This window comes from Puntigrus tetrazona, chromosome 8 (genome assembly GCF_018831695.1).
Source record: "Puntigrus tetrazona isolate hp1 chromosome 8, ASM1883169v1, whole genome shotgun sequence".
NCBI lineage: Eukaryota > Metazoa > Chordata > Actinopteri > Cypriniformes > Cyprinidae > Puntigrus > Puntigrus tetrazona.
Window position 1 is genome coordinate 17,320,566 of NC_056706.1, and position 24,063 is coordinate 17,344,628.

The 24,063-nt window shown below is 38.4% G+C and overlaps 1 long non-coding RNA gene across 1 annotated transcript; it reads right to left on the minus strand.

Moving 5' to 3' along the window:
• Positions 1–1,910: 1,910 nt before the first annotated feature.
• Positions 1,911–23,140, minus strand: LOC122350953. The gene is made up of 3 exons (XR_006251657.1): positions 22,985–23,140; positions 4,564–4,738; positions 1,911–2,560 (listed from the first exon to the last, which is right to left on the minus strand). It is a non-coding gene; the product is annotated as an uncharacterized LOC122350953 (long non-coding RNA).
• Positions 23,141–24,063: the final 923 nt, after the last annotated feature.

The window sequence follows — 24,063 nt, forward strand, 5'->3', positions numbered from 1 at the left end:
TCAAAAGCACTCTGTCCTCAAACTTCCTCCTCAGTTAGGAACGAGTTTCTAGATCACAGGTTTTAAGTCAGTAAAATTAAAATTAACTCATGAATATTCAGATGAGGAGTTTTAGGCTGCTGTGATTGTCAAATTAGACTTTATCAATTTCTCTCTAAAAGAATCGACAAATCCATACCGACTTCCTCAGATCCAGAGCTGGAGGGTTTTGCTGCTCAGTGCAGAAAAGTCTCAATGTGACCCAATGTAGAACACACTGCTGATTTGTTATCTGGATAACATTACACCTCCCAATCCAGACGTGGACAGTAATCTAAACCAAACAGCTAGTGAGATCCTCAGAGTCCTGACAAAGCTCTGCTGTATATATCTGAACGTATCCTGACTGCCTGGGAATTAAAGCTATGAACAGGAAGTAGTACTGATCAGAGAGAGAGAGAGAGAGAGAGAGAGAGAGAGAGAGAGAGGAAACGGGAATGACAAGTAGAATGCTCAAATTTCACAGGATGCACGTACAGTATGCCGTACAGTCACAATACATCAAATACTCTTTTCATTAAAGGAATAGATCACCCCAAAATGTGCATTTTCAGAATATTTACTCACCCTGAGGCCATCCAAAATGTAGCTATAGATCATTTGCTCACCAATGGATCCTCTGCAGTGAATGGGTGCCGTCAGAATTAGCTGATGGGTGCAGTCCAAACAGCTGATAAAAGTATAACAATAATCCACAAGTAATCCACATGACTCCAGTCCATCTTCTGAAGTGAAAAGCCGCATGTTTGCAAGAAACAAATCCATCTCCTGCCGTCCTCTTACACAAGCACTGTTTTCACTTAGACTGTTTTCGATTGAAAAAATGATGATATATCTGTGCATTTCTCTCCAGAGTCTGATGAGAACTTTTTTCACTGGAGAAAGCAATATTATGCATCCATTAATGGTTAAATTATGGATTTGTTTCATACAAACATGCAGCTTTTCACTTTACAGGATGTTAAGTGATGGACTGCATTCATACGGCACCCATTCAACTGCAGAGGATCCACTGGTGATGCAATGCAACATTTCTCCAAATCTGTTCTGATGAAGAAAATAACTCTACCGGCATACCCTCAGAGTGAGTACATATTCAGGAAATGTTAATTTTTAAGGGGATACTGTTCTTTAATAAGGACACAGAAAGGATACATAAACACTGTTTTTATCTGTTTGAACCAGGCCCGTAGCCAGCTATGAGGTCACAGAGGTCCAGGCTTTTTCATGTTCAAAAATTTTATTTGTTCTCCGAATGACTAATTATTATTATTTTTTTAAACTCCTTATATGAGTGTCTGCATGTATAATCAAGTTTAGACAATTTGCAAAAATGTTTAGCATCCGTGGTGTAAAGATGATCGAGATCAGTGTTGCCAGATACAGTTATAATAAGCATTTTTGGACTTGCATTTTTCCACTTAATTTGACACTTTAGAAAGTTAATTGAGTGTAAAGTTGCATTTGAAGGTAAGTGATATCTTTGTCTTGTGTATTTGCAAAGATTTGAAATAATTTTGCCTTTTTTTTTCATTTTTTTCATTAAATATTTTATTTGTTTTTATAGCAAGGCATCGTCAGAACTTAAACTAACCTTAATAAAAAAAATTTAAAAAATAACATGGAAAGGTTATTGCTGATAGGATAGCACATTTGTTAAGGCAGCTGCAAAAAATATCATAATACTATCTGTCATAAATGTTATTAATGCTGTCAGAAAAAGTAGCATCTAGAACAAGCTAAAGCATTAAATAGGCCATAGAATTAAAAAAATAGCCTCACATAATTCAACAACCTTCATCCTCCAAAACTGAGAAAACATATTTCACAAACATTTAAAGTGTTGAAGCTATATAATAATTCTTAATCCACCCCAGACCCTCAATTTTAAACCCCAGCCATAAATGTTCATCATTCATTACATAGTATAGGCAATATTAAGATTTTAAATAGCTTTAAAGAATAAAAATTGAATCTGATAAATTAACATTTATACATTTTTAAGGCGTGGTTTAAGCATTGTAAATATATAGGGCCACTAGCTTAAATCTGATACACTTCTTATCCTTTGTCTCTTCTTTCACTCTTCCTATAGCCCTCTCTAATTTCCCCATTTGCAAGCCAATCTCTGATTTCCTGATCCTGCCTAGAATACCACTTTCTTTTAATGGTGCCACAAACTGTTTCAGTGTCTCTCTCAGCTCTCTTATGGGTTATTCTCTGAGCTCTTTCAGCAATCTCGAGAGCGAAAAAAACAATTAAATCAATACAGCATCATGACAAATACTTATTATGTACACATCGCAGCTGCTTGGTTGAAAATCAGTTCATTAAAAATGTATAAACATTCATAAAAGCATTTTGTCCTCTAATATTGTGCACGTAACATGACTAAATGCGTCTGATTCACACGAGCTAATGCGTCAGACCAGTTTGTTTCCCCATGTAACCACTAGACGGCACCAGCTGAGCGTTCTGAACATCATAGCATCATTTTGACTTGGTCTCTGTCAGATGCCACCTGGAATAATAATAATAAAAAAGACAGCCTCCCATTTATATCATTTTCAAGAAAAGTCTTATATTTGATAACACATCAGAAATGAATACCATAATTTACTTACATCTGGAATACGAGGTTTTTACAATATTTGCAATATTAGCTCATTCATTCAAAAACACACTAGAAAACGTGCACTAAAGTCATTATATGGTTACAGTAAGCAGATCAAAGTTACAGTATATACAAACCCTATGGTCACTCATAAAAATCAGTTCAAGATTATTGTAGCCATCCTGAAATGTAATACATCCTAACCTGAACTGGCAGTATTACTGTAGAAACTAAAAAAAAGAAAACTGCTCTGCATTCAATGCTGACAGTGCTTGTAAAAGAAAGCCTGGACAAGCAGCACTTTCTAGATGGTCGACTTTAACCTCTATTTTGATAGAATCTCATTAATGACCCACAGAGGGCTAGCTTACGTGAAGAGAGTGGCAACACAGATCGATCAAAACCGAATCAAACTGAATCCGTTCCCTCTGCCGCGATCAACAGAGACTTCTGCTGAGGTCTATTTGATCAATGTCACCCTCGAGAGGTCAAGACCCAGCATCTGTTGTTACAAGCTGCTGAGGGAAACATTTACTGATGGATCTGCTGCGATTTAGAAGGTAGAGGATGTCATGCACAGATATGCATATGTTTTTGCATATGCTAATGACCAAAAAAAAAACAACACGGATAGATGTTTTATTAAAGTGGTTCATTTGACTCCGACGCCTTCTGAAGCTTTGTGTTAGAAGCGGATTTTACAAATAAAAAATCTTTACATCAGACCCAGCTCTCCTTAGCATGTTCACGAGACAAATAATAATTTGTGAAGGAATCTTGCTTTTGAGTGTAGTCTTTCATTTGATTCGGTAAGTTTGGTAAGTTTTGGTCTCCGTTTCCCATAAGCATCCCGGAGATCATCGGTGACGCTGATTTCTATTACATTTTTTGGCTCACAAATCTTTTGGGAAATGCAGCCCTGAATTATTTGTTCACAAATCAGATGGATATGGTTCTTGAGTTCACAGTTGCAGCATTCCTCGAGTTATTAGCTCACTGGAGGGGGCGATTTCTAATGAATAATAGAGAAATCACATTTGACTTTTAGTGAAAGAGTTAAAAGTATTGCTTTTAGATGCTTTATCCTGCCATTTACCAACTGGTCTGTTAGGATTTGGAAATGCATTGTTTGCATAAACAGTGTCGCATGTTTGCATGCTTACTTTATTTAGAATGCTTTAGCTACAAATAAAGCACACCTATAAAAACTGGTAACTATCAGGAATGTAATAGCGAAATTATTATTATTATTATTATTATTTTTGTACTTTGTCAGGTGCCATATTCATCTGACTTTGTGCTTGACAGGTTTCGATTTTGTTGGACACTTGGATTTCCTTTTACAGTCAAACACAATATTTTCAAACACTCATGAAGACTGAATGCTTTATTCACATTCACCGCAACTAACAGTATAAAAAAGTGTTTCACATCATTTAGTAAAAAAAAGATGTATATTGCGCAGATGTTTTAATACCACTTTAAAATCCAGCATTTCACTCGCATTTCCTCTCCTAAACATCTAACTGTAATTTATGTTCTCTTTTCGGACAGCATGTGTCCAGTGTGTCATATTTCTCCATTAACCGCACCTCAAGCCAAGGCTCGTTTCAAACCGCTCGGCAGGTAATAAAAGCCACTTTCAAGCCATTTCAGCAGCAGCCTGAATATAAACCAAACATAAACTAATCAAGAGATAAAACGGAAATCGCATAAAAATGACATCGTAATCACAATTCCAACCGTTAAGTGCCCAGATGAGCAGGAGACTCCATTCATTATGAACAAGACATACAGTCCCAGGCTGCTCCGAGGGAACTGGACCGTCAAATATGTAGACATTCCTCATCAGCAGGCCTTCCTAAAACCTCATTTCCTCCTGTGCCCTTTCCAGCACTTCTCCGTCTTACCTTGCTCTTTGGGTCCGGTGCTGGCGATGATCCATTTGACCAGGCAGCACCTCATGAGGGCTTTCCGCGTGAATCGAGGCCTCTGCCATTTGCCGCTCTCTTTCTGTCGACCCGTGCCAGGCTCCACCCCATTGGCATCACCCAGAAGACTGCCATCCACCACCTTGCCATCCTCCTGGGACCGAGAAACAGACAATGACAAAGAGCTTGCATCTTCTCACTCAGCTCAGTTTGTGCTTATGTTAAATGAAATTCTCCACAACACGGGTACGGCAAAACGTGTCTTTCTAGTATTCCAACGTGATCTTTGACTAAGTGTTGGAAGTACTTCAGAGAAGACACATAATTATCCTCAGGGGTGTGAATATTGCATATGTAAACAGATGGCATTGCTGCGTTCTGATTCTGAACACGACGTCACTCAAACATGAATTCTCTCTTTGGGTTCCCGCTTTTTCTGGTTGTGACAAATAAACAGATATATATATATATATATATATATATATATATATATATATATATATATAGTTATATATATAGTTATATATATATATATATATGCCCACTTGTTGGTCTTTCCGCATGGGTTTGAAATGAAAACGCTGAAAAATTCATTCTTTGCCACTAGGTGCACTTTTTGTAGACTTAAAATATTTCCTTACAGACATGATGAGATGACAATAAGATAAGAAAATAAGGAAGGCAAAATAAATGCATATTATAAGACAATGATCATGCAGTTTTGGACATGTTTATAATAACAGATTTTACGTATTTTAAACCTAAAAAGCAAAACATGTTTATCTTCACGAGGTCGTCATGTTGTTACAAAGGAGAAGCGAATGAATGATGTTTACGTCAGTCTATGAATCTAAAATTAGCTTTTGTAGTCCTTGGGCTGTTTATTTCGGGGGGGGAAAACGGCATACGTCACACAAAATGATAAATTATCATGCGGCATGCTGCACGTATGGAAAACATAGAAAGGTTTCATATCGACCTCTGAATCTATAAGCCTGCTGCCAAAATACTGAAACCATATGAAAAATATCATGTGCCCTGCCATCAGCCACACTGACATCATAACAGAGCACTGGCAGATTATGACATAATCAGAAATTATGTCATGAGATGTTCTGTCATTATAGATTATATCACTCTTTCTCAGAATCCCGTCATTGTAAGAACTTATTTAAAATAAGAAGTACTTACTATAAATTCAAAATGAGATATAGAGGCAAATTGTCAACGTTTTCAACATCTGAGACTGTAGCGTTAAAAAAAAGGGAATTTGAGCTGTGTTTTCTCTAACAATGACAAAACTGTATCATAGCAACCATAATTGCTTCCAAAAATACTTCAGTTATTATTATTACAATAAAACTGGTAACTTGGTACTAGGCACAACCATTGTGAAGTCGATTGTTTTTTACAGAAAGAGTAGTAAAAATAAACGCACTGGTATTTTGGCAGGAAGTATGGTTAGTCCTTGCACAGCCTTCCTCAATTGCTCAATTTTTTTTTATTAAAACCAAGAATCATTTCAGCATCTCAACAAGTAATGAAAACCAGTTGTTTCTGAAGCCATACCAGCATTGCTTTGAACAGCAGTTTCATTAAGGATTCTATTGGTTCACAGGGTTGTGGTGGACACCATGATTACATTTCCCACCGACAGAACATAGACCCAATATGTGTGCAAAATAGCTTCTACTGAACGATAAGGTTAACAAACGCACTTGTCAAACTGACCATTATCTGCTCACTGTTGTTGCTTGTTTATCTAGCATTGGACAATCAAAAATTAATCACACACACACACACACACACACACACAACAACACGAAGAGAACGTTACATCACTGTTGCAACAGATCTTAACCATTAATCGCGTATTCTCCACATCTTGTTTAGAAAAAAACAAAACAAAAAATGAGCGTTATTTTCTCTCACGCCATGGTGCCGTGTGAAGATGTCTTATTTTGTTATTAAGAGCGACTCATTGCTTTGAGCTTCACGCTGTGGGTGCTGCTCACTCTTATTGATGATTTGTGGAAAGCTGAGAGGAACAAATGCATTTTTTGTTACATTTGGCTACTCGGTGCAGTTACTGAATATACAGTTTTGGTTTTACAGTACTGTTTTGTGAAAATTTTAGAGGAAGAAACGGTAACACTTTACAATAAAGGTGTCGTCTGTTAACATAAGTTAATGTATTAAATAACTTGAACAAACATTACACAACGCAATGATTACATTAATCTTTGTCAATGTTAGCTAATGCAAATAGAGTTGTTCGTTGTTTATTCATGTTCACGTGCAGAGATTTTAATGCATTTGTAAATGCTGAAATTTACAACTGAGATTAATAAACGGTGTAGAAATATTGTTCATTCTCAGTTCATATTTACTAATTTTGTTAACTAATATTAACTAATGAACCTTATTGTAAAGTGTTACCAAAGAACGAACATGACTGGGAAAAACTAACCCCATGGTTTACTCACCCTCAAGCCATAGATATGGCTTTCTTATTTCAAATTAATTCAACTGAAGTTATATTACACAATATGTAATGGCTCTTCCTTACTTTATAAAGCCTTAAAATAGTGGAGATTTTGAAGCAGTTAAGTCCAGCATAAAACTACTCCAGGCTCCAGTCGGTTAATAAAGGCCTTCTGAAGTGAATCAATGCATTTTAGTAAGAGCAATATCCGTATTTATAAACCATAATTTCTAGCTTCCACTAAATGAAGAACATGCATTTATGAGAGTGGTCTTCCAGCGAGAATATGCTGGTCTCAAGTGAACCAAGCAAAGCAAAACCAGTCTTCTCTTGGTTTATATCAAAATCCTCCGACATCTTTCTTGTTTTGTACTTCTAAAATGTAATTTGCTTCCACGTTCTTTATTTCTCACCGGAGCTTTGATGAACATGCCAAACCTAAAGATTACTGTTTTTATTTACTGTATTTTTTCAAAAATAAATTGATTCACTTCATAAGGCCTTTATTATCCCCCCAGAGTCATGTGAAGTACTGTTCTCTACCCCTGTTCAATGCTATTATAAAGCTTATAAAGTTTTGGACGTTTGGAAGTTACTTAAATGCTTTTTTGGGACGTTTTTTCAGCATAACTTCGATTATATTCATCTGAAATAAGAAGGTCATATAGGATGGTTTGAAAGTGAGTAATTCTCGGGCCAATTTTGGGGTGAACTATCCCTTTAAAAGAAACTACCCTGAATGAGAACTGCAAGAAGACATGACTGTACAGTAGTCCATTTAAATACTGTAAAATCAATCATCATCAGTCTTTTCTTTGATTCCTGTCTGCATCTCAGGCCATGTTACAGTGCTGTAACTGTGATCAGGCAGCAAGGGGAAGGGCGTCCCCTTATCAGTCAACACTCAATGGTAATGGTCTCTCAAGCCACATTGGTAAAAATACACATTATCGCATTACCATTATACCAACAGTAAGCTATTTTCTGCATTGCAATAGAAAACAACCACTCTAAATTTCATGAGTGTTTTATTGTTTTTACAGTTTTTTGATCAGATAAATGCAGCCTTTGGAAGCATAAAAACGTACAAAATCATTAAAAAGTCTAAAAGTTCCCATTTCACATAATAGCAGAATAGACTAAATTCTGAATTCACCTTTAAAGAATATTTCTTATTGCAGAATAGTCACCGGAAGAGCCCGTAATTGGGCTATATAATACTGAACACAGTGTTTTATTCCTGGATGACCTTTGCTAGGTGAAGAAATTGAGCAAGTAAGGAGAAATTTGAACACTGTACAACCGAATGGGAAAACGTGGCATTTCAAAACCCCTGTGTATTGAAAGCAAAAAAACCAGGGCTGTTGCAAACTAATAAAATGAAATGACAGTAAATGTTATTTTGATGGCGGAAGTGGTTCCACGTTATATTAGTCCGATTTAACCCCTGCCTCTGGCGATTACCTCATGGCGGAACAGCTGTCACCATCACGCTTTAAAAACCAGGACGGCTCCTGTTTACTAAAGGAATCCCCGACACGCACTGTACTTCACCTCGTTCCTGCACAGTAGAGCGCGCTCGTTCGTCTTCTTCGGCACTCAATTATTCAGACTCTAACTCTATAAAAACCCCATCAATAAAAGATCGTCAGAGAGCGAGAGAGCAGGAAACGGTAGGACAAAAGCCTCTTTTACATGCACACACAAAAGCATGGCAGGTAGAGGTTGGAGAGCCGCCTCGCTCTTCATAAACTCACAAAGAAGCCCGTCATCATCCTGAGAGGGCTTTTATAGAGATAAACACAGACATTGATTTGGCTCTCAGGGAGAGGTTGGTTTAGGCCATGCTGTAAATGCTGAGCAGCATGAGCCGGGTCGAAACTGTCGCTTGAAGCGGAGCTAAATACCAGGTGAGGGAGAGACCGTCAAAGAAAATGACACATCAGTCAGCCGCTGCGGTGAGGGGCTGGAGAAGAGGGGCCGTTCAATCCCGACAGCGAGCGTAATCGGCTAAATTAAAAACGGAAGAGCCGCTGCTCTCGCCACATAAAGTCTAGGAAGACTGAATTAAAAGTGTCGCCGGGATTAATGACCGCGTTTCTGATAAGAATGGCAAATTAGGTGTTAGAACGACTTTGAATTAGAATGAAGAGACACATTTGCATCATGTTTGTTCTGCTGAATTAATTCATGATGCAATTCAGATCTTTCCCGTTTGTTGAGAAAGCATACAAACGTGTCAACTGTATTAAATACCCTCTTTCTTTTGCAGTTTTGTGCATTAGAGCTTGATATATAACTAAATTCCTTGATCATAATGATCATGAATAAATGTAAAAGTTTGGGGTAAGAGAAGTCCTCATGCACGCCATGGCTGCATTTATTTGATCAAAACAGCAAATACAGTAATTTTGGGAAATAATAATACAGTATAACTTACATTCTATCTAAATATATTTGTAAAAGTTTATTTATTCCTGCGATGGTGATGCATCATTACTCCAGTTTTCACATGATCCTTCAGAAATGATTTTAATATGCTGTTTTGCTGCATATTATACCATGTCATATTGTTATCACTGCTTAAAACAGTTGTGCTGCTTTTTCCAGAATTGTTTCATGAATAAAAATTTCAAAAGAACATATTTAAAATAAGTCTCATTACATTATAAACATAACATTTAATGCATTAAAATGCTGAATAAAATGATTCCTTTAAAAAAAAACTTTTGAATGATAGTGTATGTCACTATATATTTTATTGCCTTTTTTCAGTCTGTCTGTCAGTCACTATCCAATCTTATTTATAGCACATTGAGAGTAAAACCTGTAAACCTGTAAGTGATAAAGTAAGATATAAAGTCGCAATTTCAAAGTATAAAGTCAGAAGAGTCTCTGGGGAACCCAATAATCAAAAACAGTGTTAAAATCACTGTGAATGTATCTGTGAATATTCAGAAAGCCATCCGGTCAGAAGCTAGTAATGGTTATTATTAAGCTTTGGCAACATTTTGCAAGCACACGATCATGCCAATAAAGCTCATTTGAATTTGACAGGAGACAAATTATCAAGAGAGGCGAACGCATAAAAAATGTGTGGGCCATTCAGAGCTTTTAGTAGCTCCATCCGCTCAGTTCATTTTTTTTCCCGAACCTTCCCATGATGCTCCAGTCGTGGGATAATCGTAATACTACTTGCCAATGATAATCTCTCTCGATCCCTCTAATTGACCCAACACTGTCTGCCTCACTCCTCATCTACACACACACACACACACACACACACACTCTATCTATTCAATTCACACACTGTCAAGCACAGGCATGCGTATGGGTACATGTTTGCACATAAACACACGCACATGCTTTAATTCCACATTATTGATCAAGCAGCGTTTGAGGGCTCTGTCAACCACCGGAAACGGACGGAATGCAGAATCCAGTGCAAACGAGAGGACAAGATGAAAGAAGCAGGGGAGGAGGATCCACCTTTGTTTTCCATAAGGGACCGAAGCGAAGGATGAGAACAGAGGGAGGCAAATAGAGTAGTGTAAACGTTCTGACCAAACACTCCCACCACGCTGAGATATAAATAGAAAAGGAGAGAGAGAGTGAGAAAAAGAGAGAGAGGAGCAGCATAACAGATATAGAGTAAAATAAGGGGATTTTGTTCTTAGATACACTGACTCCAATTAGCATAATGAGCACAGAAATACAATAAAAGAAAGGGAAGACAGAGCGGAGGAGTGAAGAAAACAGATGAAGGGGGAAATGACGGAGGGATATTGGAAGATATAGAGATGATATGCAACCGTTTTGGAAGGGAGAAAATTTGCATAGCTATTTCTGTGCATTTCATCGGGGAGGGAGAGAAAGAAAGAGAGAGGAAGGAGAAAGAAAGAGCAACAGTGAGCGAAAAGGCTCAATGACACAGGTGGAGGAATAAAATAAATTCACATTCATTAAAAGCTCATTTAACGCAGGCTAAAGTAAACAGAAAGGCAATGTGTGAAGTTAGCAATGCGCTTTACTCCTCTACTGTGCGTTTATTCGAGAGCATTCATCTTCTCTTCAAGATAAATGTAACAGCCATTTAATGCATTTTAACACGCTTGTCTATGTTCATTTATAAAAGGGGGAAGCAAAAAATCACATGAAGTCATTATTAGGAATCTGAATGTAATCATACAGGCATTTTTGTCTTGTCCAATGAACGACAACCTGACAACATCCTGGCAACCCAGCGACCACATAGCAACACACACAGCCTTACTCAGAACACAGATCTCATACTATAATCCAAAGACCGAAACAAAGGAGTTTTTAAAGGATTAGTTAACTTCCAGTTTAAAAACTTTCCCATGTCATCCAAGATCTTCAGTTGAAGATTTTTGAGGAAAACATTCCAGGATTTTTCTCCATATAGTTGACTTTAGTGGTGGCCAATGGGTTTAAGGTCCAAATTGCAGTTTCAGTGCAGCTTCAAAGGGGTCTACGCCATTCCAATCCAGGCATAAGAGTCTTATCTGACAAAATGATTAAACATGACAAAATTAATATACTTTATCAAACGTGACGTCCAACCTCATTAAGCAATGTGTCAAGTTGTGGATAATAAGCAAATGGTTCAGTAGAGAGCCTTTAACATCCATTCGAAACTTTCCATTGGACTAAATTATAAAACATTCTTCACGCTCATAATAAAAAAGGTTCTTTGATAAACCAGCTGGTCAGCTGGTCAGCTGGTCCGTGTTCGACATAATCAGTTCTTGAACAAGATGTCAACAGCATCTTGTTGAGTTATGGTGGCACATATTGTATTTTTGCATATTTGGGAGCATATTTGTTAAATGAAATGCTCTTTTGCGCTCAAATGCTATTTGCTCTCACTACAATGAACCGAAAACATGAGTCAGTGCATGGGCGTGAACAAAAACACTCTCTTAAAAGATTCATTCAAGAGCTCTAATTCGTTCATAAACAAAACAACAGTAATAGCACTGCACTGGGATTCACCCACAACAACCTATCAACATGGCTGCAAGTTGCACATCTCATCTCATTTTTCCTTTATAAATCATAATCGTAGTCATCCTTCACACACTTACTCAACGACTACGCGTCCATTCCAGTCAGTCCTTTATTCAACATATTTACAAATACACAAAGCGTGTCCTTGTTTAGCATTTAATGCCAGGGAAGCAGACAGAGGCAGGATTGTATAATTAAAGCCTGAGGGAGACGCTTTTATTCAGAAGAAAGGGAAGATTCCTGCATTAGATCAGGTACAGAGTCACCATTAAAAAACATGAACCAAACAACCTCAGAATCCCACACAAACACACAGGCACATTTAAACGCAATGTTTCTGTAGCTCAGACAGTAAAGCGTGGCTCTAGCAACTCCAAGGTCAAGGGTTTGGCTCCCACGGCATACCTTGGAGGTAAATTATTTTTAGTAAAAGATGCAACGCACAACAAACTGTATGTTTAGAATAGGGTACTTATAATGGTGCAGTATATACAGTATAGCCCACTGTTTTATTTATATATTTTTTTATAGTATGTGAATGCATTATGTATGCACGGTTGAAAATTCAGATTCAGCTTCACTGAAAATGGAACAGGGAAGTCGAGCAAATGACATTGTCAAATACTGTTGTTTACTGCACCTTTTTGCTTATGTATAAGGTCTTTAGGGTATTGTAAGCACACAAAACATTAGCATACTGTGCACACTGCAAAACAGTAAAAGTAGTAGAGTAGTATGCTATTCTGAGCAAAAACCTAAGACAGTGCTCTTTAACCTCCTGTTGTAACCAGTGCTTAGTATTGACCGCATATAGATTAAATGCTGGGTAAATCTACATAATTAATGAGAGTGGAGCCACACGTGTGCTGAGAAGGAGGACCCGCTGGATAAGACCGTGTGCTCCATTAAAACACCATCAAACATGCATAATGCTCTCTGCCCTTGAGTCTGCTTCCATGAGCAGAACGAATGTTAAGTCTAAGAGCATGCGAGAGGTTACTTTTCCTTTCTCTGATGATATAATCAATTATAAGATCTTTATTATTAGCTCAGAGAAACTGACTGAGCTTCCTCACATTCAATACCCAATTCCCTAGTGGAAAAACTACATTACCCATAATTCTGAATAGATCTCCCTCAATCAGATGGGTCACGGTTACCATGGAAACGCCCACCCAATACTGTGAAGCACTGTGTGACCATATACACGCTGCAGCTAAATCCAGTTGTCATTTGACCTTTTAAAGTTTAATCTTGTTCCCTATGCACAGTTCAGTAATTTACAGAAGTGACAACCATATTCTGCGATGCAAATTACAAGTATTAAATACCTCAAACTGAACTAAGTTGTTTAGGGTGTCTTCTTTCTTTTGTATGCATGCATGGTGCAAGAAGATCAACTAGGTATAGCTACAAAAAACAACGTACAAGAACAAACCAAAATAAAAAAATAAACTTACCTGCTGAATATTAACACCATAAACTGGCTCATTTTATTAGCCAAACCCAAAGATGCTTATAAGACATGGCAAAACCTCAACAAAGCACTCCGTTTCTGTCAGTGGTGGTTTAGTAAAAACAGACAAGACTTTGGTCATACTTTGGTCAAAAATAATCAATGCTAAATAAAAATGTATATGGTTATCACAATTTTGAGACTAAGTTCTGTTTCATAATTTAAAGGTGATTCTCTTCCATATTAAAAACAGTGTCACTCATCTCACTTTATAGTGAGAACAGGACCTGAGTTTCTTTACATTCTTATATTAAAATGGACAAAAACGCAGAAGCTGAATTTCTTTCAACATGAGCGATGCATTTTCAACAGCGCCATGAGACCCAAACGCAGTGGTCAAACGTGTGTATTTAGCATTTACTGTATGTTTAATAGCAAAAACGTTGGAAAGCCTCTGCGGTGGTAAACAAAATGTTAGACACAGGGTAGACACATGAAAAAAGTAAGATCTAGAGATGCTTTTAACAAAACTTTTACCAAAAAACGTTGCCTACAACATTGAAAAAGACCAAGGAAAGGGGAAGAATGGTCAAATTCAGCACAAGTCACATAGAAAACTAAAGGAATAGCAGGGCAGGGAAACGAAACAAAAACTCCTCAAAAGGATAGAGGTGCATTGAACTTTTTTTTATCTGGAGTGCTGCATTTTTACATTTTTTACAAGTCAGTGATACAAATTCAACAGTCTTACATAGAAAACAAATAAAAGCATAGGAGCGGCACACAAATATATGAGACACAGGGCACAAATCATTATATTTTTAGGACACTATGTCACGCGCAAGACACAGCGAAAAATGAGAGTTTAACGGTCAAACAAATCCAGGGCTCCAATTGAGGAAGCATCCCCCTATGGTCAAATAAAATGACAAAAAGCATCCCCTCTGTAAAACCACCATACCCGTTTTGTGTATTACGTAAAGCAGAAAAACACAAATTATTCGTATCAAATTAAATAAACCCTTTTCAAAATGAGAAAAAACTGTAATCAGTGTATAAAAATAGTGACCCCTCCCTTCACACCATCCTCTCAGATTTTTTTTTTTACAATTCAACCACAGAACACGTCTGTCTAGTCTATGTATTGTACATGCTGGAAAAAAATGGAAAAGCTGCACAGTGTTTCATACGAATAGATCCTTACTTTATAAATACTCTATTATGCCTGGAGGAATAAGTGGGTGGTTACTGTTGGCCTTCATCTGACATTACTGTAAAATGTAACATCAACTGTAATCGTGCGTGGCGAACCTGATGCTTGATCACGTGGAGTTAAAGGTCACGATCGTCTTCCATCAAACAAGTCCTTGAGAGGGATCTCCAGCCCTTAAGTAACGATGTGACATTTCTTATTTATACAAAAAAAAAGATGGACAGAGGAGGTCAAAGAATAGCGGAGCAGGGTTTTGATAAAGAGATAGCTCTACCCCGCCAGGCTTTACCAGTCATAGTGCTATATCTCATAATATAAAGTCGGCTTTTATGTTCCGCCTTAACGCACCACAGCCCCTTTGACTCAAGACAAGCCTAAAGGCTTCGGTCTTCAAAGAGCCGTTATAACTTCCACCTTAAACACTGAGAAAGAGTGAGAGAGAGCAAGTGAGGAAAGGATGCTGCTAGATGAATCAATTATTCAGTACAAGTCAAGGGCTCTGTGATATACAGTAAGTGCTTCTTCAGATCACGCATGAGATACTCACCCCCCTTCACATAAACACGCGCGGCCAACTAAACAAAAACAAACAATTACTCCAACTGTTATATAAGAGCTTGCTAACAATTTTTAAGGATACAAATGATCAAGGGATAAAACCACATACGGACTGGTTATTAATCATGGATATGAGGTTTTGAATGGCCGCTGTACGCACGCAAGATAAGAAACTAATATACCTTTACAAATGATTCCAAGTTTTGGAATAAATAAAGTGTATTAATCGATTACTCGTTCATAAAACTTTTGTTTCGTTCTTGAAATATTCAGCGTTTTTGAATTAATCGGTTGAGTGAATGATTAAATGACTCACTCAAAATTCATACATTTGTTCACTATTTTTGAATCACTTTATTGACTCGCGCATTAAGATCATGTTATGTCACATGTTGCCACCTTTTAGCATAACAATGTAACTTGCACACTGAAATGCTCCACTATTAAAAAAAATAATAAATAAAAGTTGGACTAAATATCATATTATATTTAATTAAGAATTGTAATAAATTCGGTATTTGAACGTCACATCAGCAAAATTATCGATACTGATTTAGTAAATCTATTTGCTGCCCAATTACATTATTTTGTTGCTAAAGGTTGTTTATTGGTTGTCTAAAAAAATTTATATCCAGAAACTTTGGATTGGTTTATAATCGGAATGAGCTGGCGTGAGTATCAGCCAAGTTGTTCCCTTACAACTAGCTAAATAAGCCTGATAAATCAGTCCATCGCTATTTGCTCTGACTGGCATCTAGTCCTGACTTGTTGCAGCTTTCAATGATGGGCCCTCGAGCACCGGACATGTAGGAGTTTATTTTTAGCTGAGACCACCCCGTGCACATTCTCCCCTGAGACAGAGAGAGACAGAGAGAGAGAGAGATCCCGCAATCAGCTCACACACCTGCTGCTCCTCGATCCCTGCCGTCAGTCTCTGTACTGTAAATGATACACTGCGTTCGCCGCGCTTTTCACAGACACCAACTCACCCTCACAAAATAAAGCTGAAAGCAGCGTATAATCTCTCCATCTTCCGCGATCTATTTCCCTCTCCTTTATTCCTCCTGATACCTGCTCCAACTCCAGCCTTTCCCGCTCAATATCTTTGGCTGTCAATCTCTCCCTTCCCATACTCGCTTCCTGTCCTCCCACGCCTGATGTCAGATAACATATCTCTCCATCTTCCCCTCCTCGCTCCTCTCCACTAGTATCTGTATTGCTTTTCCTAAAAACAACCTCCTGTCTCTTTTCCTGTACATCATTTCCCGGTTCCTCTCTCTGACTCTCTGTTCTCTCTGTACCCGCGATCCGTTACAATGAGAGACACGGTGTTTCCCTAAATATCAAACGCAGAATGTGAATGTTGCCTTGTTACATCCCGTCTCTTATATAATCGCTCTGATCTACCACAAGCACGCTGCTCCATCAATCATCCAGCTCAGGACCGCCCAACCCCTGTAATGTATATTAAAAATGAAGCAAAAAATCTCCTTTCTGAGATAAACATTTAACAGCGAAAACTTCAAGGGAAAAGCACTTATAGGTAGAATCAGCGTCCCGGGAAAAACAACGGCAGCGATTTGAATCCCAAATGGCTTTCGCAACCTGTAAAATCCCCTTACGAAACATTCGCTCTGTTATATAGCACAAGTCTATTTCACTCGGCCTCCGTCCTTCAGGATTAGACAAAATTAATCGACACGGAAAGCCTCTAAATCCTGATGGTGGGCTTGGAATCTCGGAAGACCTGATCCTAACTGATCGCCGATTGATTGGATTGTGAGATGTCTGGCATTGTTTTGTCGGCCTAAATGAGAGGCTGATTGAAAAGTTGGATGGAAAACAGAGAAAACAGACCGGGCTGTTCCCGAGGTGAAGATTTGGAGTTGCACAGATGGGGACAAAGGGACAAGAAAAGGGATTGATTTCAAAGCTTCCTCTCCCCTTTCATGAAATTCAAACATTCGGATGCCTCGACGAGCCCCTGCCTCCGGAGAAATGCCTAGTCCGTGATTCCCCACAAAGGGAGTAATGACCTTTTCAGAGAGGATCAGTCTTGACGTTCCTCCGTTCTTGTGATAGTGGACTAGCGTGACTACAGTAACCCTCGATAGTCAGCGAGAGGGGCGTAGTGTGCATTAAGGTGCCGAGATGCTATTTGTGGCTGTGTGTCTCTATGAGGAAAAAGAGTGCATGCTTCTCTGTGCTTTATGGAGCTTCTGCATCTGTGAGTGGGTGGACGGCAGCTCCATATGCATGTCTGGGTAGGGTTGCAGGTCTTCTAGGGAAGCACATCTATTTATTACAGTGTGTGTGTGTGTGTGTGTGTGTGTGTGTGTGTGAGAGTGTGTGAATGAGTGTGTCTCGCTGCAGGGAACAGTGGGGGGCAGTGAAAGCAATTGTTCTGGGCAGTGTACCTTGTTTGTATGCACAAATGGCTCCAAGCGATTTCATCCATTTGTGCATACATACAGTCCTCCACCATTTTCACTTCAATGTCTTTAGTGAGCCGCAATATATCAGTACTAAATGGATTTAATGGCTGGTAGCAGATTATTTATCATATTGGCTATTGTCGGATATTTAATTATATGCTGTATATAAGTTTTACATTTGCCACTTAAAGGGATATTTCACTCAAAAATGAAAATTAGTCCATGTTTTACTCATTTGTTTACTCGTTCATTTTTCCTTGCTCTTCCAAACTTTGTGATGGGCGGGCATTTTTGTTCAAAAGTAGTCTAATTATTATCCTTCCATAATAGCATGGCTACAGGGGTGAATGAAGACATACTGTAAAGAATCAATGCAGTTTTGTAGAAAAAACATTAGGTTAATAAAAACTTTGTCAATAATCATTAAATCTGTAAAAGATCAACTTCAGAACACATTATAAGATATTTTGGAAGAAATCTGAGTTTTCTGACCCTGCATATAGCAATGATAGCAATGCAACTGACATGTTCAAGGCCCAAAATGGCAGTAAGGACATTGTTCAAATTCTCCGTGTGACTTTTATGAAGCTACAAGAATACTTTTTTCAACAATTTCTTCCTTGTCAGTAGCCTGTAATTTTGAAAGAACTACTTCTTTAAAAAGCGAATCTATAATAACACTAATAATTTTACAATAATTGGCCTGTCACGATAACGCCTAATTGCGATAAACGATAGTATTGTCATTTTAAAGACCATTTTTATGCGACTGAATATAGAATCATAATGTAACAGCATGAAAATGCAAGAAGGTCTACAAACTTCCAAATGACTATAAACATTTAATTTGTAAGAATATTTAGATCAGAAAAAGGATTAGATCATTTAAAAACTTGACTAAAAATAAAACATTTCTAACAAAAAAAGTGCAAAGCAACAAGTAGGAAAACGTAGGAATTTTTCCATTTTTTTATAGTACACATTATAATGTTGTAATGCCTAAACAAAACTGATTTAGGGAAAAACTGAATTGCAGAAATGCTTGCTTTGTCTATTTGTAGCGCTTTTTTGGAAAGTATTTTGTGATTATGTAGAAATGTAGCTTTAATATATCAGTAATATAATATTTAAACAATATTAATAATAATACTTATTATTATTATTATTAATAAATCAAATTAAATTACTATGTTAAAACTAAATAAGAAATATTATTATTGTAATATTCTTCTATAAAATTAAAAGAAAATTTAGCCAAAAAATGTCAGTATAATAACTTGTTATTATTTTTACATAATAATAAGTATTTTATTTTACATTAAAATTTTAAATTACAATAATAATATTTACGGCAGTCTTAAGTTCTTCATTTTCGGATGTTTTTTTTTTGATGCAAAACCACAGGAAGCCTTTTGCTTTGAAACTTTGTTTTTGAGAGATTTAATATTATTTTTTAGACCGAATATCAGCGTATACCACATCTATCTACACAGATAGATCACACGGAATCTTCACATTCGTTTACCCCTAACATCATTCATATTTGATCAGAAACGTGTCGCATATTTACATGCGTGAAGCGTCTCCATATACCACACATGCATGATACAAAATACGTACGTCACTTTGAACTCTATGCGTGCTTGACGCAAAGCAAACGGTGTCTCTCTGAGGAACGCTGTTTATTGAATGGCACGCTAAAAAAAACCTCTTTCAGTAATGCTTTTGGCATGCTGTCTCTGCCCAGCTGTACTCGCAGGTCTGTTGATAATGGGTCTACAGGGACAGCTTATAGTCAATGGAGAACGTGCACCATTTCTCATCTACTTCTAACAGCCGGCGGGTCTGTCCTCCTACATGAAAAGACTACAGACACAGGAGATTTTGCTGTAACTTGAAAAATACAACGCAATCGCTTTGTTTGATCTAAGTACAGTAGCATATTTATCATAATTAGCGACACATGGCTGACAAAGCTTCAGTCATACATCTCCAGGCCTTGTGCCATGTCTGTGCCGCCATCTGGGTTAGGAATATAATGTAGTTGTAATATTAATCTGTTCAATTATTGAGCATCTACCGTGTTTATTTGCCATATGCATGTGCGAAATAAGCATATTATATCATCATTAATATCGATTAACATCTTTATTCTGAGATACTGTATATCTCACTTGCTCATGCACGGAGCACAACAGCATTAATTCAAGAGGCCCTCCAGCCTATACTGCACTCGCTGATTCTTCGCTTAGCATTCCGTCTACATTCTTCCAATTTATGTTTCTTGTTTAATTCAGGGCGGCGTGTATCGCCGTTCCAGGTTCTAGGCTTGCACTGACTTAAAATTCAGAACCACAGGCTGATTAAAACTCAGAGAAGCGAGGCCAAGCAGCGCACTGCAGTCGGCCAATTCAGTTACGGGGCGAAGCAGGCCAAAAGAAAGTTCTCTTTCAGCTCAGTCGGAGGACTACAGCATGGCTCCACAGCTCCGCGATCTTGTGGACACATATGCGCTCGCTCGTAAACAGAGGGAAAAGTACTGACCTCACTCCGAACACTTTCAATCATGCTCATCAGGGGATAAACGAGCCCTTGCCGGTGCCGGTAGCGCCAGCTCCGGTTCACAGCGGCAACCGTGTTATTCCGTTCCCTCTTTCCAGGCATTTCCTTCCCCTTTCACTTTAGCAGTAGTATGGATTACACACCTCCCCAAATTATTTATTATTCAGCTACTCACTCACCTGGACCCTATTGAGACCAGGGCACTGCGAGGTTGTGCGTGTGAGGGGACATTGAATTACCCTTAATGAAAGAACCTAATCTATATCAATTGATTTGCCGTGAACGGCTGAGGAACGGTGTTTGGTTTCTATGTGCCACGAGGGCGACGTGGCCCTGACATACGCTTTGATGAAATCTACGGACACAAATTAAAAAGGTTTTGATCACCGATATTAATACGGACACAAAGAGAGACAAAGACGATCTGAAAACCCTCTCCCTTACAAAAGCTCGACGTCATATTTTTTAAGCGAATGACGGCACGCATGAAAATGATCATCTTCATAATTGGTGGCACATCCGTTTTTGTAATCGTGTCAAACTGTCGTTCAGCCAGCAGGTCTGCGCGTACGCAACTGAAAAAAAGATTAGAGCTACGCTGTTGAGGCAAAAAGAGTTATGACCAAAATTAGGTCTCTTAGAACAGGGGTTTTCAATCATTTAGACACTGAATCCCAAAAGTGAGGGACCGTGTGTGTGTGTGTGTGTTTAAATTATTATGTATTAAAATGTGTCACGATTTTTTTTTTTTTTCCACTCACTATTGTACTGGTAGATGCATAATATTAAATTTATATTTTTTGAATCGTCTTTTATTTTTAGAATATTATCTGTGCTGAGATAGAAGAGTTTTGCTAACTGTTCTGCTTAAGAGAAAACATGCTGTTTATATCAATCAATCAAAATGTACTTTTGATAAACGAAAGCGAAGCCATAAACGAAGCCATTTTCAAGCCGATTTCATTGTTTTTGTGCATTTTTATGATATATAGTACGTAAAAGAGCAACATGAACATTCTCTCTCTGCATTTTGATTAAAACAAGTTACATTTTCTGCCAGTGGGGGGGTTAGAAACAAGCCGATATGGCACGTGCATTATTTCGATATTTAGTGGTGAAAAAAAAGACAACAATATTAAGTAAAATAAGCCTATTTTTTTATTATTTATTTCTTTATTTGGTAGTGAGGGTTGTTTCTAGGCAGGCTCTTGCCTGGGGTGGCATCATCTGAGTGTGTATCAGTGTTGAGAAAAGTCAATGTTGGACTGTGATTTCTACAAAGGAGAAATTTACAACCTATAAATTTCAAAGAACTTCACCATCTTAATGTCTGCAACTGGCACTGCAAAAAGGTAAAAGTCATACTAGTTCAGTTTTTATTTTTGGGTGAACCGTCTCATGTCAGCGATGTATTGAGAAATCATGACAAATAATATAGGAGTAATGGCATTATTTAGAAGCTGAATGAAAACTGCCTGATGACTGATGACTTTATCTCCCATCTCTACACCCTTCAAAATCAGTCGTCTCCAAAAAAAGCATAGTACTCATTATCATCAGAGAACAATGATAAATCTAGTTTTTACATCACGTTTTAGATCAAAGCTCTCGGGAAGCGCTTCGGGCTGCTCCCTAGGGTCCAGCAGAATTTAATCCGCACAATTATTTCAAAGCTGACATAAACAAATGATTGTACCTTTTAAATGTCAAACCTTTCATGTGGTGAGCGAGAAGGATTCTCACGGCTAGAAGCCACCATCTTCATCACAAGGTTCAAAACTCATCAGCTTGAAACCCTCTGACTCACAAACACGAGTCAACAGTATGAAGCCACCCGTTCATCACATTAGATAATCCTCGAGGTCCAAATCAAAACCTGCACATCACCCCCAATCATTAAAAGATAAACAAACAGGATTTCGGTTTCGCAGAACCATCATAACACGAGGTGCGCTCATATTCCCCAAACCGAGAGGACACGAAATCGAGAAAAAAAAAAAATGGGCAAAAATAAATAAAATCTGGGAATAAGCCTCTTATCTACAGAGGCTCGCGCGCAATGCTCTCGAAATTTACGCGACCTTAATCGACCCACTGGTATGTTTCTGGACAACTTTTTTATTCCTCTAACTCTCCGCGTTTCCCCCTCTTCGCTAAAAGAGCGTGTCGTTCCTTTTGAAGAGATTTTTCCACCCGTGAGTATTAGACTAAATTGCAGGGGCACTCGAAGGGGCTTTGAAGCGCGCGCGCGCGCGAACCATCTCCGTTCTGTAGAGGTCTACAAGTGCCGCGGAGAGTCAGTCATCATCACTGCCCGATATAATAACGATGTACTGTAGCCTGCATGATGATACGCATTATACACGACGCAAACTCAAACGGACGCGATGACCGACACCGCGACCTCGCGCGCTCCGAGGAGGACGCGCGAGCCACAGTTCGAGCGAATTATATAACTATCAACTCGGTCTCTCATTCGGCGAATGACCGTAAAGGTTATAAATGCCAGCAGATTTGGAGTTTTTTTTTCTAATTTATTAGTGTTTATTAATTCCACCGTATATCATTCAGACTTGCCGCTTGACGCCACGCAGCTTGTTTTGCAATGTTCCCTAAAAAGACAGCCGTTAGGAATAAAGGTGATGCGATCGGTTCCTCACCTGCATTGTGCTCTCGTGATGAATCCTCCTCGAGCGCTGAGGAGAATATGCGTTTCTTCCACTCACTACAGGAGCAGCAGCTTCACCGCGCAGATCTGTCAAGTGGAATGTGAGGGAATGCCCAAAGCCTCTCTCTCCTCTCCTCTCTCCTCTCTCTTCTCTTGTGAGTGTGTGTGTGTGTGTGTGTGTGTGTGTGTGTGTGTGTGTGTCAAAGAGCGTGAGCGCCCAGACAGATTGGATGAAATGTGTCTGTGGCTTTATCCATTCGAAGTCATTTATTATCTCGGCAGATTAAGAAATAAGCATATAAACCTCCGCTGGCAGATTAGGATAGCTCCAAGTTCAGACCATAAAGTGACAATAAAGTTAAAGCCTTATGGTGAAAACATAGAGATGGTTAAAAACGCATTAGCTGTGTTAGGGTGTGTTTTGTTCCAGTTTTCGAATTCGATTTTTTTTGGTATACAGAAGGGTAGGATTACGACATGATCCGTAATAAGCATTTCGATGGCAGTACTGTCTTTACATCGTTCGTCAACATGACTTTACTTTGTTGCTTTATCCAGCAAGCTTCTTCCATTTGAAGTTTTCTGCTGATTTATGCACCCTCAGGCGATCCAAAATGTAGACGAATTTGTTTCTTGATTGAACAGATGTGGTGGAATTTAGCAATACATTGCTTGCTCACCAATTGATCCTCTGTAGTTAATGGGTGCCGTCGGAATGAGAGTCCAAACTGCTGGGGGGGGAGGAAAAAACATCACAGTTGAAAACAAACCAAAATACAAGTCTATAATTCATAACAAAGCTTCTTCCACTAAAGTCCATCCCCATGTTGTGACTGCCTTCCCTTGTAAATGGTGCTTGATCTGTGCACATTAATCTCCAGATTCAGGCAAGATTTTTTCAGAAGCAATGATTTAAAAAAAAGCCAACCACACGCGGTTTGCGGATTCTCATTCCGATGGCACCCATCCACTGCAGAGGATCCATTGGTGAACAAGTGATATACAGTACTGCTACAGTAAAGCATATTGCACGTGGTATACGTACTAAACCTTGCAGCAATACTGCTACAA